Source organism: Bacillus rossius, chromosome 14 (genome assembly GCF_032445375.1).
Source record: "Bacillus rossius redtenbacheri isolate Brsri chromosome 14, Brsri_v3, whole genome shotgun sequence".
NCBI lineage: Eukaryota > Metazoa > Arthropoda > Insecta > Phasmatodea > Bacillidae > Bacillus > Bacillus rossius.
Window position 1 is genome coordinate 44,729,197 of NC_086341.1, and position 18,889 is coordinate 44,748,085.

The 18,889-nt window shown below is 40.6% G+C and overlaps 1 protein-coding gene across 1 annotated transcript in view; it reads left to right on the forward strand.

Annotated features, from left to right (window-relative positions):
• Positions 1-4,382: 4,382 nt before the first annotated feature.
• The window catches only part of LOC134538846 (bestrophin homolog 22-like), a 125,389-nt gene continuing 110,882 nt past the window's right edge, over positions 4,383-18,889 (forward strand). The window contains exon 1 of the mRNA XM_063380391.1: positions 4,383-4,580. The gene's annotated coding sequence lies outside the window, so the exon portion shown is untranslated. The remainder of the gene's footprint in view (positions 4,581-18,889) is intronic.

Sequence of the window (18,889 nt, forward strand, 5' to 3'; positions counted from 1 at the left end):
ATAAATTGTAATTGCGCATTGTGTTCCTGTGAAAATCTAGGAATAGCTTTGTTTCTGCTTGTATAAAATTTTCTAAATTAATAAATTTATAATGAAAACATTTATGAAATTGTGGTAGTTATTTTTATTTTTCTATTTCTAATAAAAACAATGATTGTTAAAAGTTAGTTGGACCTGTTCCCCCCCCCCCCCCCTTAAAACAGTGATGGCGATTAGCCGTATTGAATACGCATGCCAAACACAGTTTTGCCTCTGCGCAGACATGTAACCAGCGTGCTGTGTTCTGTGTTTGCGCTGAAAGTGTTTTCCAATAGGACTTTTATAGATTGACCCTATTATTTTATTTGTGGAAAATGTGTGTTAATCCAACGCAGGTTTCTATCATTTTGTTTTACAATTACTGCCGGTAATTTCCTAGCTACAGCAGTGTGAAAAAGATATTTTCACCACTTCTGAGGAGCTTGGTAATCATGTTTTGAATAAGCGGACAGCATTTTTAATTGATAGCAACATAGTTTGTGTGTGTCTTCTTTCCATAAAACCATTGGAAATATGTTTAATAATTAGGCATGAAAAAAACTTCTTGTACCGTACTACAGTACTGTTTATGCACCAGGTTCAGCTAACTCAACAAACAACCTTAGAAGCATAGGCAGAGTTTTCATAAATGGCAGAAAAGGAGGAATACCTACTGTATTTTGAAACATTTGAATCTAAGTTATATTCTCGAGTCTCCAATTTTCTGAGGACCAACATTGTCAATCCATGAAATGTTATAGCTTGAGACCAGGGTATAGTAAAAGGTAAGGTATCTATGGCAATTTTTGCCCAGAAATAGTGCAGAAACAATCACTTACACAAATATACAATTATGGTGAAAGTCTACTCTCCACTCTTTCCTACCCTTCCCAAAAAATAGTGTCGTAGGGAATCTAACGTAACATTTGCCTTACATTGTATTTCTTGTTTTAATGTAGATAACCCAAAACTTTTCCGATGCTGGAGTATGCAGCTGCAGTATGGGATCTCTTCAATGAAGGAGATAAGGTTCAGAGGAGGGCGGCTAGGTGGCTGAGAGGTAGGTGGAGAAGGCGGGGGCGAGAGGATGAAATGAAGGTAACTGCAGACCATCAGTGATGATGAAGGAAATGGGGTGGAGTTCATTGAAGGACAGGCTAAGGGTAGAGAGGCTGTTCAGGGTGGAGAAGGGGGAGGAAGGATGGAAAAGTTTAGGTTCCCAATTAGTCAGAGGTGACTACAGAGGGAGAGGGAACAACAGTGAGAAGATCCGAAGGGTTTGGAGGAGAACAGAGAGGGGTAGACAGTCGATGGTGGTGAGGGAGGGGAATGTACTGAGGGGGCAGCTGGTGAATGTTGGGGGTGTTGGATTGTTTAGGGCACCCAGGTCTGGAAAGAGAGTGATGCATAAAACTTGCCACCGGGCGAAAGCCCAATTGCAAGCCATAGTTATCATTATTATAAACAAAACTCAAGGGCGAAGGTGAGGCCAAGGCCTAATTCTGCATCCTTCACAAAGGATCACCACTCATGTGCAATAAAATAAAAAACGGGGGTCACTTTGATGAAGTAAAAAGCTGAGAAAAACAATTTCGACTCTACACGTGGTGACGGCAATCATTTGCGATTCAAATTTAGTGCTAAAATCAAATTAATTAGATGTTCGGCAAGTCGGTAAATCAGTTAACATCGATGCAATTTCTGTCGGAAAGACCAATTATGTTACAATAAAGGGGAAGGTCATTACATTTTGAATCTATATATGGCTATATGTTTGTCAAACGTAACTGCGGCCAGGAAAAGTCTATAATGTAGTCAATGTCACATAAACTTTTAAGCTGGTTGATAAACATATGGGTTCATTCTCCTTTATTATAGCATTTTGGGGTTACAAGATATAATAATATATAATTTTCTCCTGGAAAAATACGCTGACATACATACGATGTCTTGACTTCTTGACTTTATACTTATTTTGCTTTTCGTCAGATGATAGTTATTTTGACATCTTACACACACACCATCTGCTCGCGAATATAAACAAATGGCCGCCATCTTCTTACATGAACAACCTGGCCTCAGTGCTCAGAGCTTATGCTCCATATGTAACTTTATCTATTCTCTGTTCTTCGAGCGCTGAGCTCAGCGCTTCGCGGCGGCAGCTGGCGGAACTAGCTCCGCAGTCGCGCTGTCTGCCACTGCGCGCGCCGTCCTTGTTCGAGCGCTGAGCTCAGCGCTTCGCGGCGGCAGCTGGCGGAACTAGCTCCGCAGTCGCGCTGTCTGCCACTGCGCGCACCGTCCTTGTTCGAGCTCTGAGCTCAGCGCTTCGCGGTGGCAGCTGACGGAACTAGCTCCGCAGTCGCGCTGTCTGCCACTGCGCGCACCGTCCTTGTTCGAGCTCTGAGCTCAGCGCTTCGCGGTGGCAGCTGGCGGAACTAGCTCCGCAGTCGCGATGTCTGCCACTGCGCGCACCGTCCTTGTTCGAGCGCTGAGCTCAGCGCTTCGCGGTGGCAGCTGGCGGAACTAGCTCCGCAGTCACGCTGTCTGCCACTGCGCGCGCCGTCTTTGTTCGAGCTCTGAGCTCAGCGCTTCGCGGCGGCAGCTGGCGGAACTAGCTCCGCAGTCGCGCTGTCTGCCACTGCGCGCGCCGTCCTTGTTCGAGCGCTGAGCTCAGCGCTTCGCGGCGGCAGCTGGAGGAACTAGCTCCGCAGTCGCGCTGTCTGCCACTGCGCGCGCCGTCCTTGTTCGAGCTCTGAGCTCAGCGCTTCGCGGCGGCAGCTGGCGGAACTAGCTCCGCAGTCGCGCTGTCTGCCACTGCGCGCGCCGTCCTTGTTCGAGCTCTGAGCTCAGCGCTTCGCGGCGGCAGCTGGCGGAACTAGCTCCGCAGTCGCGCTGTCTGCCACTGCGCGCGCCGTCCTTGTTCGAGCTCTGAGCTCAGCGCTTCGCGGCGGCAGCTGGAGGAACTAGCTCCGCAGTCGCGCTGTCTGCCACTGCGCGCGCCGTCCTTGTTCGAGCGCTGAGCTCAGCGCTTCGCGGCGGCAGCTGGCGGAACTAGCTCCGCAGTCGCGCTGTCTGCCACTGCGCGCGCCGTCTTTGTTCGAGCTCTGAGCTCAGCGCTTCGCGGCGGCAGCTGGCGGAACTAGCTCCGCAGTCGCGCTGTCTGCCACTGCGCGCGCCGTCCTTGTTCGAGCTCTGAGCTCAGCGCTTCGCGGCGGCAGCTGGAGGAACTAGCTCCGCAGTCGCGCTGTCTGCCACTGCGCGCGCCGTCCTTGTTCGAGCTCTGAGCTCAGCGCTTCGCGGCGGCAGCTGGCGGAACTAGCTCCGCAGTCGCGCTGTCTGCCACTGCGCGCGCCGTCCTTGTTCGAGCTCTGAGCTCAGCGCTTCGCGGCGGCAGCTGGAGGAACTAGCTCCGCAGTCGCGCTGTCTGCCACTGCGCGCGCCGTCCTTGTTCGAGCTCTGAGCTCAGCGCTTCGCGGCGGCAGCTGGCGGAACTAGCTCCGCAGTCGCGCTGTCTGCCACTGCGCGCGCCGTCCTTGTTCGAGCTCTGAGCTCAGCGCTTCGCGGCGGCAGCTGGCGGAACTAGCTCCGCAGTCGCGCTGTCTGCCACTGCGCGCGCCGTCCTTGTTCGAGCTCTGAGCTCAGCGCTTCGCGGCGGCAGCTGGAGGAACTAGCTCCGCAGTCGCGCTGTCTGCCACTGCGCGCGCCGTCCTTGTTCGAGCTCTGAGCTCAGCGCTTCGCGGCGGCAGCTGGCGGAACTAGCTCCGCAGTCGCGCTGTCTGCCACTGCGCGCGCCGTCTTTGTTCGAGCGCTGAGCTCAGCGCTTCGCGGCGGCAGCTGGAGGAACTAGCTCCGCAGTCGCGCTGTCTGCCACTGCGCGCGCCGTCCTTGTTAGAGCTCTGAGCTCAGCGCTTCGCGGCGGCAGCTGGAGGAACTAGCTCCGCAGTCGCGCTGTCTGCCACTGCGCGCGCCGTCCTTGTTCGAGCTCTGAGCTCAGCGCTTCGCGGCGGCAGCTGGAGGAACTAGCTCCGCAGTCGCGCTGTCTGCCACTGCGCGCGCCGTCCTTGTTCGAGCTCTGAGCTCAGCGCTTCGCGGCGGCAGCTGGCGGAACTAGCTCCGCAGTCGCGCTGTCTGCCACTGCGCGCGCCGTCCTTGTTCGAGCTCTGAGCTCAGCGCTTCGCGGCGGCAGCTGGCGGAACTAGCTCCGCAGTCGCGCTGTCTGCCACTGCGCGCGCCGTCCTTGTTCGAGCTCTGAGCTCAGCGCTTCGCGGCGGCAGCTGGCGGAACTAGCTCCGCAGTCGCGCTGTCTGCCACTGCGCGCGCCGTCTTTGTTCGAGCGCTGAGCTCAGCGCTTCGCGGTGGCAGCTGGCGGAACTAGCTCCGCAGTCGCGATGTCTGCCACTGCGCGCGCCGTCCTTCGAGCGCTCAATTCAGTGCAGGCTAGGCGGCCGCGCGGTGTAGACGTGTCGTAGTGGTTTGTTGTCGATCCGCCAGTATCGATTATCTGACGCTGTTTCCAAGGAGACGGGTTGGAGCACCTCGTCACGGAAAGAACCGGGAGGTAGGTCAGTGGCTCACACACGTATTTATTCCGTCATACACTCCGGGATATAGAACATGTCAACTGTCGCACAACATTCTTAAAAATATACAAGAGGAGCAACACGGTTGAGTTTTTAAAATATTTTATGCCTGAGTTTACCCGAATTGTTGGATGAACATTACAAATCTAGCGCTAATATAAGTCACAGCGAACCTTACAAGTCATGCAATGCGCGCAGATCACAATTTCAGTCTTTAGATATTTTTTTTTTAAATTGTGGTATTAGTTGACTTGAACTTCAAGAAATGTGGACTAGGCCCAACAAATTAATTTGCCTGTCCTGTGTTTCTCTCGATGGCCTTGAATATAGACCCACACTAAGTGCAATACACTTATAGAGAAGAATAGACAATCCAATCACGAATTTTAACAAAACAATACACCAATATAATATAATATAATACAATATACACAATCATATGACATAAATCAAGAAAAATCCAACAAAGATTAGAAACATGCATGAAAAGGTGGTTTATATTTAATACAAAAAATACGTTATTTATAACAATTAATGTAACAATAAGCATATATAATAATAATAGCCAAGACCTGATTGATTTTTTTTTATTTACGTAAACTAGCATACAAATTATTTATGCCTATATTGCCGTCAAAAAGCATTTTTATCTATGTTATTAAAAACGTTGGTAAATATGAAGTTGGGCGATATGTGTTAAAAAAAATTTTAATCCGAAATTTCTTTTATTCTATGCTCTTTAACTTCCTCTTTTTATTAAACCCGGCGGAGATAAGAAATTCCAAATACTTTAGAAGATATCGATTTTTTTTTTTTAATTTTCATAATACATGTGCATTCATGCGGCATTCATCATTGTTTCTTGTTTACGAGTATGAAATTTTTTTTATTGGACAATGTTGTCATGTGATAGTTGCGTGATAGGCCAATATTCAAATATATCATTTTCTACTAATGGCAAATGAATTGTACCCGCCTCTAACTTAGGTGTGTTTTTAACGTTTCAAATTTTAATGTTTTATTTGTTATTTGGATATTGTTGCGCAAGTAATAAGTAAAAAAAAAATGACGTGAGTTCCTACTGTTCATCCTTTGTCCCGTATTGTTATGTCAGGTCAGTTACATTATAAATACTTTAAAACTAAACAACCATTAAAATTAATTCATATTATTTTTAATGTCCGCTTAGTTTGAAAGTATTTATAATGTAACTGACCTGACCTAATCGACCATTTTAATTATTTAGGCATTCACGAACACACGGCAAAATAAAAAATTTCTACGGTCGAATGATTGCACAGGTCTTGTACTGCAAAATAAGAACGGCGATATCTCCTAAAGTATTTGTAATTTCTTATCTCCGCCGGGTTTTATGAAAAGAGGAAGTTAAAAAGCATAGAATAAAAGTATTTTCTGAATTTAAAATTTTTTTTTAACTAATATCGCCCAACTAAATATTTACCAAATCGTTAATCTGTATGTATTATTAATTTACATAAAAACATTTATAAGCTTATGAAAAACATTTGTACTTCCTTGAAAGTCAATATAGTAAATTTCTTGAGATATAACTTTACAGTAAGCACTTATAAAATTAGTTTTAATAATTACTGTGGGTTTAAAAATTGTATTTAACCACAATTGTAATTAACCACAGTTCTACTTTATCTAGATTGTGTTGTGTACGTATTTCATAGAACTAACTGAAATTTTTTTTTTCAAACCCACACGGTACAAAATTAAACCATAAGTTTAAAAGACTAACTGCAAACGTTCATGGAATTTTGATAACAGCAAGAAGTCACACACTACTGTTCCATATTCACTACCAGTACTACGGCAGCATTGACGAAGCTAGTTCTATGGTGTACGTAACTCATGGTTAAATTAATCTTAATTCTGATTCATGATCGTGTATAGTAAGTACATAGATCCCGTGGTACATGATGCATGCTGTTTGATTTTAGTACGTCGAAACATCCTGTAAATAACCCAATTTTGTGATACAACAATTAATTATAATCGCAACTAAGTTAAATACGGAAGGAAAAAATTCCAAGAGACTTGACATAATTTGTTTGTATGGCGGTATTTGAGTTTTTGTACCGTGTTTTCCCTCCAATCACTCTAGGAAAATTCGTGGATTGTTATTTTTGTTACGCCGTTGTGGGTTCATCCCTCAAGTTCCCTTTCTTGTTTATCGTTTAGCTAAGTTTTTATGAATTGAAAATCTAAAAATAAAATAAAAAGTGCGCGTGTAACTCAGTACATGTATAAAAGTGAAACGTTTTGGCAATTCAAACCTCGACTCCTATGTATATCGTGAGTGATATAACGGAAGAGAGGGAGGGGGAAGACCAGTTTATAAACATGAATAAAAGAAATTCTCACTTCAAAACAACAGCCGAGGATATCAATAATTATTGATCAATCAATAGTAATTAATTAACAATAAATATTTCTCATTGTTGAAATGGGTACACACACCATAAAGAGAATATGTCAAGTAAATATTTAAGCTATGATGGACTATAATACTTTAGTTTTAATTTATTTTATATTATATAAAGGTTAGGTGTGATCAAACATTATAAAGACTGATTTTATAGTTCTGCAAATATCGCCTTATCATTGCATTATAGTGCAACAGATACTGTCAATAGGCTACATAGACATACCGCAATGCATTCATAGGCACTTGTAATGTTCTGCCGTCGAATGAATGATAAATGACAACATATCCGCGGCTACGCGACGCGAAAACTTAACGGCAAGGACCTACCTAACATTACTTTATAACCATACTGCCACAAAAGTGAAAATAAAAACAATATTTCACGCACGGGATTTGTTTAAACTAGCATATTCTTAGTTGGACTTAACATTTTTACACGCTCGTGGGCTTATAATCATAATACAGTTTGTGATTTAGTTAATCAAATAATAATACGTGACAAATAGTTACAGTGTCAAACTAAAGCGTGAAAAGCATTATACAGGCAAAAAATATTTAGTTACCACAGCTAAACCAATACTCATATAACACTGTTTAACAATACTGATTTAGCCTTTTGGACATACGCCATTGCTAAGCACATGTATGTCTGTAGAAGAAAACTACAAAAACACTAAAGACAAAATCACAAATTAAGCAAAAAATTTGCTGTTATCAGGATATAAACACCATAATATTCCAAAACAGGAATATGGTCAACAGACAAAGAAAAACAAAGAAAAATGGACTAACAGAACGAAAAAACCCACACAAATGATGACAGCACAAAAATATTGAACCCATAAAAAATTGTTGTGCTTATTTTTTTGGGGTTCAATATAATTATTGCTGTCATCATTTGTGAGGGTTTTCTCGTTCTGTTAGTCCATTTTTCTTTGTTTTTCTTTGTCTGTTAACCATATTCCTGTTTTGGAATATTATGTGGTGTTTATATCCTGTTGACAACAACAAAATTTTTGCTTAATTTGTGTTTTTGTCTTCTGTGTTTTTGTCTTTTGTGTTTTTGTAGTTTTCTTCTACAGACATACATGCGCTTAGCAACGGCGTATGTCCAAAAGCTTACATCAATTCATGCACTCTCATTGCACAAATCTTTCAAAGATAAAATCCTGATTTACACGTGTTATTGAAATAATACGTACTTCAAAGAACACCATTTTCTTGTGAATATGGCCCTGGCGCGGTGCACAACAAAAAGCTCACACCCCGTTGTGTTGCCCTCTGCCCAAACACTCCCTTACCAGATGCCAGCAAGTCAAGTAGGGACCCGCCTATCCCTGCAGCATGGCGGGGTTCAACCTGAGCCGCACGCCGCCACGTGGAGCCCGCTCAAGGGAACGAGTTCTCTGCACCGTCCGCAACATATTTTTCGTTCTTTTATCGTCAGAAACGTTTCGCAACAATGAAAACGTTGATTATAATTCGGTCTTGAAAACTTACTACCATCGCGCCCAAAAAAAAAAAAAAATTAAATAAAATAAATTCACTGAAAACAAATTTAATTGCCGTAAGGCATGTTTGCCTCCAGCATGTGATATTGTGTAAGGTCAACGATAGAAACGGGTAAAAATAATTAGGGGATCAGACAAGAAGTTTTTTTCAGCAGCAACAGTATGTTCTGCAAGCAACGATCTATTTGTTTGCATATGTAATATCTTCGACCTAATCAACAAACCTCGTAACTGCAATATTGTGAATTTTTAAATGTTTGCATCAAGTTTCTCGCGATTATTATCTGCATGTCTTGTCCGAGTCGTATAACGGAGAAATTTGTTTATGAAATACATTTATCATTTCAGCAAAACTCTTAACAAGTGCGTAAAAGGTTGGTGTAAGTATTATATTCCAGTTAGCAGTTATAAGTGAGTGATTATCTTACTTTACACCATCAATATTCTCAGAGAAAACTAATGCATTAAGATGTAGCAGTTTTTATAACTAGTAGTAAAGATGTAGTTTCGAGTTTTTGTTTTCTTTATCTCTCTCCTGTAAAATTTGCATTCTGGGAGTTTCAAGGTTTGCAAATTATATCGGCGTTATAGTGTTATCTGGCTAATCTGGGCATATTATGATGATGAAAGACAAATTTTACCTCGAACTTGGCCTGTCTTGCGTGTGTTTGAACATGCAAATCTTGACTGAAACGAAACTCGTTGCAAGAGTTCAAAAGTGTTCGTATCATGTGGGATGCACTGTTTGACGCTGTGTGACGTCACCAGGGGAATACTGAATGCATGTGTGTGCGAGAATGACAGTATCATAATAATAATTTTGTTTACATTCTAATATTTGTCCATTTAAAACAATATTTAATATGTTTAAGGCTTTTATTTTATTATATTTTAATACTTTTATGTTTAGTACATTCTTTTTGAATTTTCTATGTTAGTACTAAACTTGGATGTTAAATTGGTAGACATTTCACCAGAAATTACTGTAATTTGTTAGTATGTAATTTTATTATTTTTTATACGTTTTTTCGACGTGACAACGTCTAATAAATCGATGAACGCCGGCTGCACGCACGAAAAAGTTTCCCGTAACGCACATTGTCCCACTACGGATGTGTCCTGTTACGCTCATTGTACGCATGCGCGGCATCGCTCTTCCACTCGATTGGAACAACCATCGATTTGACTTTTCAATCATGTTTTCGTCGTTTGAATTATTAATATTATGTAATTTAACGTTCATCCACCGATTTTCAGCACAATCGATACGGTTTAAAAGTAATGTTGAATATTCAAATACGTTTTTAACGAACAATGGTGTTTTACAGTTACACATAATAATTCAAATTACACCCGGGATCTTTTGCACAATGTTTTAAATAATATTGTAACACATTATAAATAAGTTTGGTGTATTTGGGATGCGTATTTGTTATAAAATCTTATTATAAAAACGAAATAATATTCCCGTACGGTGCTGTCATCTACGGTGACGGACGCGAACCGAACGAAAGGTGCTATCTATTAGCTGTTGCGGGAACCAGGCACTGGTTAATACATATTTTCCTTTGTTTATCGTGAGGGGCGTTATTATTAATGAATTATAAATAAGATTTCGTGCCCGGGGCCACAATTGCATATCATTTTGAGCACTGGAAGACATAAAAAAGTATAATATTCTCGACGAATTTTAATCTGTGGGTTTCATTACTTATTACAACAACAATTTCGGCAATAAAGGTTAATTATTCTTGCATTTTAAAAATCTGATTACTAGTATAATTTCAAGTATTTATTCTTTTATTATTAAAAATGTAGCATCAGTCGGCGAGTGCAGTAATAATAGGTTTATGTTAGATATTTGATTACAGTTTATTTATATGAAAACTTGTTCATAATTATATTTAAACGAAAAGTTAATGTGGTTTTCATTGCTTATTACAACAACAATTTCGGCAATAAGGTTAATTATTAAAAAAAGTATCATCTGTCGGTGAGTGCAGTAATAATAGGTTATGTTACAATTGACTAAAACAATTATGGTGATTCATATAATTGATGATAGATATTTGATTATAGTTTATTTATATGAAAACTTTTTCATTATTACATTTAAACTTTATAGCTAAACGCCAGTTTTTAAAATTAATTACAAGTCATCTACACGTGAACTGTTTCGTCGACTGTTTATAAAGTGAAGTGAAACGTTAATGTGGTTTTCATTGCTTATTACAACAATAATTTCGGCAATAAAGGTTAATAATTATTCTTGCATTTTAAAAACCTTATTACTAGTATAATTCCAAGTATTTATTCTTTTATTATTAAAAAAATGATTCAATTTTATTCATAAAAGTATGCAATCATTTCATCAATGTTTTGTTATGACGTTGTCACGTTAAACTATCGTCCGTACACCGACTTTACAGACAACCAATTTTTTATGTTTCATGGTTGTGTCACTGCGCTGAACAAAGTCTAAAAAAATAAATAATTCAAAATAAGTACACCCCAGTTTCTGGTCACGCTATTCCAGTTGAAATAGCAGTAAAGAGGCCCATACGCACGCTCGAGTAAGACCGTTGAATATATAATATATATTATAGTAAGACTCTGGTATTTTTGACCACACGCGATACGAACATACGCCGAACTTTTCTCGTAGATTTCAGTATTCGAAATGAATTAACAAACTAGCACGTAACACAGGTAAGTGTTCAACACAAACTTGTATCCATGGTTGGCATTTGTTGATTTGCATCAGTTGAAATTGATTGGCTGATTTTATATTCTCTAGTCAATTTTTCTGCCCTCTTTTTTTAAAGCTTCATGTTATATATATATTTTTTGTACACGCACTTCACTTGCAAACATATTACAAAGTTAAATTTAAATTTCTCGCTAAGAAGTAAAATACGTATGATTGGATCAGAATCTAAACATCACGTTTTCTTGTTACGATTGTAACAAGTAGTTTTTTTTTATTATTTTTACTTTGGCTACTGTTTGATGTGGTTGTTATAATTATTCAACTTCAGCACGGTCTTTGTCTCTGCCAATATCCTCTCGCTGGAAGTGTTCCAAGTAACAGAACGCTTCTACACTGTTATAAATAACAGTAAATTCTTTCGATTTTTTTTAACGAAGAACTATTCCGAAATGAACCAAGAGTTGTTCGTAATCTGAAATAATTGTATATTCATAGAAACTACGCCGAATTTTGACTTCTGAGTTGTGTGTTACGTTGTAAACAAGGTAAATACACATGCGGGAGAGAAAAAAAAATTATTATTCTTGGCCGTAAAAATGTTTATTGATGACTTTTAATATTATATTATTATTGTTGAATCATTTTCAAAGTAAGTGAATTCAAAACCCGTAAACTTACGAAGATAGCCGTAAATTGACAAAGATCCCTGGATAATTTCTAAACAATGTTCCCCGTAAATTTAAGGTGAAATTTTCAAACAGCGTATTTTACCCGTAGAGAAACTGCTGGCCTCAGTGCTTGAGAAATGCGTCTTTTTAGCGGGAAACTACTAAACATTCACCGCCAGGTATGGCTTCGACTAGCGTTAAACAAAAATCCGCGTGTACTTTGTGTCCGTGTTCTTGCCTCTCTTCGAAGCGCACGTACCTGAGCTTTGGATACAGTTTTCAGCTGGCATTAAGTTTCATGACTACAAAATAACTAAACTTATGCGTAGAACCAATTTAAACATTATTCATATTAAATACGAGAGGTGTTTTTAAGTAAGTACCACTGCAGCGCTGTGGTCGGCATGTATGCCTACATCTGCTGGCAAAACATTTATTTCATACCACTCCGGCTTGCAGCTAAAGCAACAGACGAGAAACTATATCACAGAAGCGTTTAACTTAAACAGGCCCTTTAATCGGAAATAGCCGAACACACAGGAAATAAAGTAGCTTGGCTTCTGGGTTGCAGCCGTGTCCTTGACAAATAATTCACCGAAACAATTCACTGTACAGTTACAGTAGGTAACTGCTCCCTGATGATGGCGACTGCAATGTCGACCGAAACGTCGGTGAATTATTTTTCAAGGACATGGCTACAACCCAGAAGCCAAACTACTTCAGACAATGGCCGTGAAAGCCTGCGAACATTATTAATTACACAGGAAATATGCAAAAGTTATTATAAGTAGATGAAGTATTTTAAAAAAGTAATACGAAGAAAGCAAAATAATGCGTTTGATTAAAATTATTTTCAAGGTTTTTTCTCGCATGATGTGATGTATTTGCAATACTTATTCATACTGAAACATTCGACCGTGTTTACGTTTGTTTGTGTTTGAAATGCCCCCGCCGATTGAGAATCCCTCCGACTGTGAAATACGCGATGCGATTTCGTTCTGTTAGTGTTGAAGGCATTAGAGCGGCTGAAATTCACTGTCAGATCAGTGAAGTGTGCGGAGAAAACATTACGGCCGATGGAATGACACGGAAATGAGTTCGAGCTTTTAAAGATGGCCGCAAGAATGTTCGTCATGAAGAACGAAGTGGACGACTTTCTGTCGTTACTGAAGATCTGGCGCAGAAAAAGTTGACGAAAAAGCGAAAGAGAACAGCTGTTTGGCGATTTCATCGAAACGGCCGATCTGCAGTGGTTGTTAAACAAGGCGGTAGACTTCTGTGAGGATGGGATTCCAGAGGTGGTTGTAAGATACAAGTGCCTTTAATATGTTGCATAGTCGATTAAGGTACAAGTTTTCATTAAAAAACAAAAATATCGTTAAGAAATGTTTAATAGTTTATATTTTCGAAAATTTGTACTTTTGAAAGAAAGAAAAAACGCCTCGTAATATTGTAAAGTAACGACTTAAAGTCTCATAAAAGATAGCTACAGGTAGGACTGCAGAAAAAGAAAGAACCCCTATTGGTTTTTAATGATTTGTCAATAGCGAGTTCATTTAAGTCTGAATAATTCTGGAGCGATGGTAGCGTAGCGTTCGAGGAATGCAATGGTGAGGGTAAAGGGAGTACCACGAGAAAACCCAAAGACTTCCGCGTGGTGAACAGAGAAAATAGGGAGAAGTCAAGAGATTTTCAACAACAGGGAAATGTCGGGGGTCAAGTTCAGGAATTTCAGAAGTAGTCAGGTATTTTTTTTTACTGATGAGGTTACTTAAAATCAAAGCTATAGCACACACTTATTTTGATTTGTATCGGCTCCACGTATACAAGTCATTTCTTCCTCTCTTACAGCCTGTTTTTAGGTGTTAACAAAAGGTTTTTCTCCCATTAGGTTTCGCTTGTGAGTTTATCAGCACTTCGACCACGCAGTGCGTAAAATGATTTATAGTCGCCTGTTGTAATAGTGAAATGTGGGATGCCTACAGATTTTTGGTCACTTACAAATACCAATGATCCGGGGAAACTTTTTTTCCCACAACTTGTAAAGTCAGGGAATTTTTTTTTTATCACGGGTTCGCTAGCCACCCTGTCTGGCAACATCTGCCACGCCGTATACGATCTCTGTATTCGGATTTGGCTTTTTGACACGTATATGCCGACATTATATATATTTTTATTTTAACACATATATACATATATATATTCACTGTAACAATTTTACACTAATGTTTTATATATACAATCGATAGATTTTGACTAGAGCTGACGATTGAAACTCAAACGAACGTCGTAGCTTCTCCGAGTCAAAAATTACACTAAATGTAAATCTCAAAACGCAGCAAAATGACCTCAAAATGGCGGCGCTTCCCCCCTCCTCCGCGGGCGTTGCGTCACAGTCCTCACTTAGCGTAACGAATTCTTTGATCCTTTAGCTATCTAGTGGTGTAATTAAATTTTTGGATGGAGATGATAGATATGTAGCTGCAACACCAAACTGCATCCCCCAATTTTGTTATCATTCGTTTTTTGAATTGCCTCCCACTATGGAAGCAATTTTAAAGACGTATTCACAGAGAACGACGCACACACACGCACACGATCGCAGAGACAGACGGATACACATACGCACTCACACAGAGAAGGCTCATACACACTCACAGAGAAAGAAGCGCAAACACGCGCAGAGACAGACACACTCACACATATTGAGACGAGCACACTCGCACAGTTACAGACGCGTACACACTCGCAGAGACGGTAGCGCGCGCACAGTCGCACATTAACGCTCTTTCTCTCTCTTATTTATTCTCATTCTCTTCTTCCCCTGCTTCTTCTTTCTGTTTTATTGCCTCTCAAATGCCACAGGGGGAAAAAAATTCTAGTCATAGGTGTCGTAGGGTCGTGTGTTGTTGCCGCCGTCTCTGCGACCACGGAGCGCATCTAATCAGTATGTCCGGTTTCCGGCTGGCGGGTCCGCCTCCAGTGTTAGTTCCCTCACCGACTGAGCGCTGCCGTCGGGGGAAGCCTTCATTTCACATAATTTGTTTTATTTTCCTAACCTAACTAAAACTAAGTGTATTCTGGAGGGGTCCGGGTTAGGGAGGGACCTAGGTGCGTCTCAGGCCGAAGCCTATACGCCTAGTCATGCTGGGATCAGCCATGCAGGGAGAGGGTCGCATGCATCATGTGCTAGGAGGGGATTGGCCAGCCATGGCAGCGATTGGCGCCATGACTAACTCCCCTCACTCTTAAATCTAGACTATAACTAGAGATAGGTTGGGCCCAGGTAAAACCTGCATAGACACAGGGAAAACCCTGGGCGCATTCATGCGGGATGCAAATTGGCATGCATTACGTGTAGGAATTTACAGGAGACAGAGGATGGTCTGGATGAAGTGTTGGACAGAGTAGAAAAGAGTCTACCATGCGGGGGTTGGGCACTTAGACTCGTGGTCCGCTTTGCTAATTGTCCAGTACTGGATTTAGTGACCAGGGACGCAAGCGCCCCTGGTGGTGAGTGGTTGCACTGACCACTCACTCCGCCGCCAGTCAGCACTTCATTTCACAGACGGGAGAGCCACACCCGAAGTTCCCCGAAGTTCATGCTCGCTTTTTTTCCCCGAACCACAACAGGTGTATTTATTTGGGATGTAGCTTACTCATACGTCATGCGCCGTTCTATCTCATTGTATAAACCGGTGTGGCATTAAATTTTGCGGTCGATTAAGTTAGGTTAGCTACATTATAAATACTTTAAAACATTGTGGATGGTTGGTTATATTAGGTAAGTATAGCTACATTAAAAATACTGTAAAATCATTTAATGGTTGCATAGCAAATAACATTTTTAATATGTAGCTATCCAGGGCTAGGAAACCGTTCACATGATTTCACTGTATCTTTAATGTAGCTATCCTAACCAAATCAACCGTCCACAATGTTTTAAAGTATTTATAATGTAGCTAACCTAACCTAATTGATCATTAGTTATCATGAGTTTTCCCAAATAAACATTCACGGAATATGGGGCGTCCCGAGAATATTTGTGGAAGACAAAGACTTCCTAGATTTTATACGGTATGAAAAATATGCAAAATCCACGAAGTACGTTTCTTCAATTAGGTATTTTCCTGTAAAAACAATTACAAATAAATACCGTTGCCTTGTTTATGGTCTTTCATTTTATCAACACCGCCATATTTATTTACAATGAACAAAAAAAATACCCGAAGATGCACGATCGGGAGTTTGGCTCTCTCGTCTGTGAAAAGAAGACTTCCCCTCGTGGGTAAGACGGATGCGGGGGCGGGGATGGGTGCCGAGCCTGTCGCAACCTGCCCCCGCAACCCCGCGCGTGACGGGGAAGGTCGAGGCTGTAGGTGGAGCTCTGCCCGACTATTATTGTCGCGGTGTCTGGTCCCAGACCGCAGGGCGCCCTTTCCTCCAACCCCCTCCCCCCTTCCGCCGCCGGCAACCCCGCTGTTGCCAACTCTCCTGATGAGCAGTTGTCCACGGGAAGCCTACAACTCACGTAGTTGTGGTTCCCTGCAAGAATTTCCGAAGATTTTCGAAGTTTTGCGTTTTGGTATTAACGCCATTTCAGCCGCTAAATCAGAAGTTTCCAATGAAAAGAAGCATGTTTGACTGACCTAACATAACCTTACTCTTCGATTTTTTTTTAATTTCAATTTTTGAGAGAAATCCGAAGTTGCACGAACGTGGCAGGGAACCGAAACTACGTGAGTTTTAGGCTTCCCGTGGTCCACGTCACTCGGCTCAGGACAACCAACCTTAACCAAGCCTAACTCTGTCTCACACGCCACGATGATTTTTACTTACTTGTACACTATGTCCATAAACGAATTTCCAATTAAATGCAGGTTTTTGGACATACGCCATAGCAGTTTTGCATAGTTTGTCATACAGTGCAAAATTGTAATGGCGTATGTCCAAAAAGCTGCATTGAATTAAGATCCCCCATTGCATAATAATTTACAAAACGTAAAAAGATCCAAGTTATGAAATTTAATAGTATCGGCTGTAAGCGTGTTGTATAGGTTTGGTTCAAGGTCACAATTAAGGAGTAACGTTAAAAAAAAAAAGTTTTAGACAAGTGCATGCGGCGAAGTACTGTTTTTTTTTTTGTCTCGTTTGCAGTCTCACCTACGCAAAATGTCGACTCTTGATTGAAAAGCGTTTTGAGTACTGCAATTTGCTAAAATTCCATTTGGAATCTCTTTGCACGAGAGTGGTTGAACGTCCAAGTCCTTGATCTCTAGATTGGTCGTAATGGTCGAGACGACGGAGCTCTTATTTCGCTAGCCTCCACGTTCACCTGACATAACGCCGGGCGATATTTTCCTTTGGAGCTTTATGAAAGATCGTGTCTACGTTCCGCCGCTACCCAATGATTTGCCAGAGTTGAGACACAGAATTGAAGAGGCTATTGCTTCCATTACTCCTGACGTGTTAAACAAAGTGTGGGAATAATTGGACTTAAGGTCGGATGTATGCCGTATTACTGCATGTCCACATAGTAGCATTTGTAAAAACAATCAGTTTAGTTTACCTTCATTTTGACGTGACAACGTCTAATAAATCGATGAACGCCGGCTGCACGCACGAAAAAGTGTCCCATAACGCACATTGTCCCACTACGAATGTGTCCTGTTATGCTCATTGTACGCATGCGTGGCATCTCTCTTCCACTCGATTAGAACAACCTTCGATTTGACCATTCAATCATATTTTCGTCGTTTGAATTATTAATATTATGTAATTTAACGATCGTCCACCAATTTTCAGCACAAACGGTACGGTTATTAATTTCCCGCCTACCACTATAAGAAATAAATATGACGGACTACATACGTTTTTAAAACTTCCACAACACAAAACAAAATTTATATATATATATATATATATATATATATATATATATATATATATAACATCTGAAATAATTGTTTCCAATATGGCCTCGTGGTCGTGCGATCAGCATCGCTGCCTACCAATAATATAAAAGTAAATTTATCAATTCAATTGTAGATTTCATTTCACTCCTTTGTATCGATACAAAAAAGTGATAATTCAATAAAAATGATTCGATTTAATTCATAAAAGTATGCAGAGGTAGATTTTATCATACAAAAGATAGAAAAGTTTTAAAAAAAATTCTTCCTCAAAGAATATAATATTTTTAATGCCTAAATGGTTTGGTTGCAAAAACCTATTACGGCGCAGTCTCAGGCCGAATATATTTCATTTTCTTATGGATCAATCATTTCATCAATGTTTTGTTATGACGTTGTCACGTTAAACTATCGTCCGTAAACCGACTTTACAGACAACCAATTTTTTTTAATAAAAAAAACAATACGGTTGTTGAATTAAGACAATTCAATAGTTAGCTTAGTGTTCTGAAATCATCCAGATTTTTTTTATGTATGATTTATTGTAAATAGTCTAAATGAAACTATTACAATATACCATTCAAACTCTTTTATGGGTGCAAATAGGTGCTCAAGTCTTCGAAATCATCACCACTTGTGCGCCTTTTTTACACCGAAGATATTACATTTAGTGAATATATTTTGAAAATATTTGTAGCAGAAAAAAAAATTTAATTGCCCTTAAAGTTGAAATTACGAAATAACGAAGAAAATTATGACCTGTGAGACTTGAAATGAACTCCCTAGGAAGAATCGCACAAATGCCATCAATAAGTGAGTATCGCCAAACAAAGATGTTAATAACACATCAGCAAGGAATTCGCTTTAATAATATTCACCACAATGTAAATGTTGGCTATTAGGATGGACTTAAGTTATTAACGTGGCAAAGATTGCAAACATTCTCCCCCTGACCTCTTGCCTCGACGATTACAACCTGTATGACCAGTTATGTGTGCAAAGATTCTCTCCAAAGCTGCTCAGTATTCATGGACG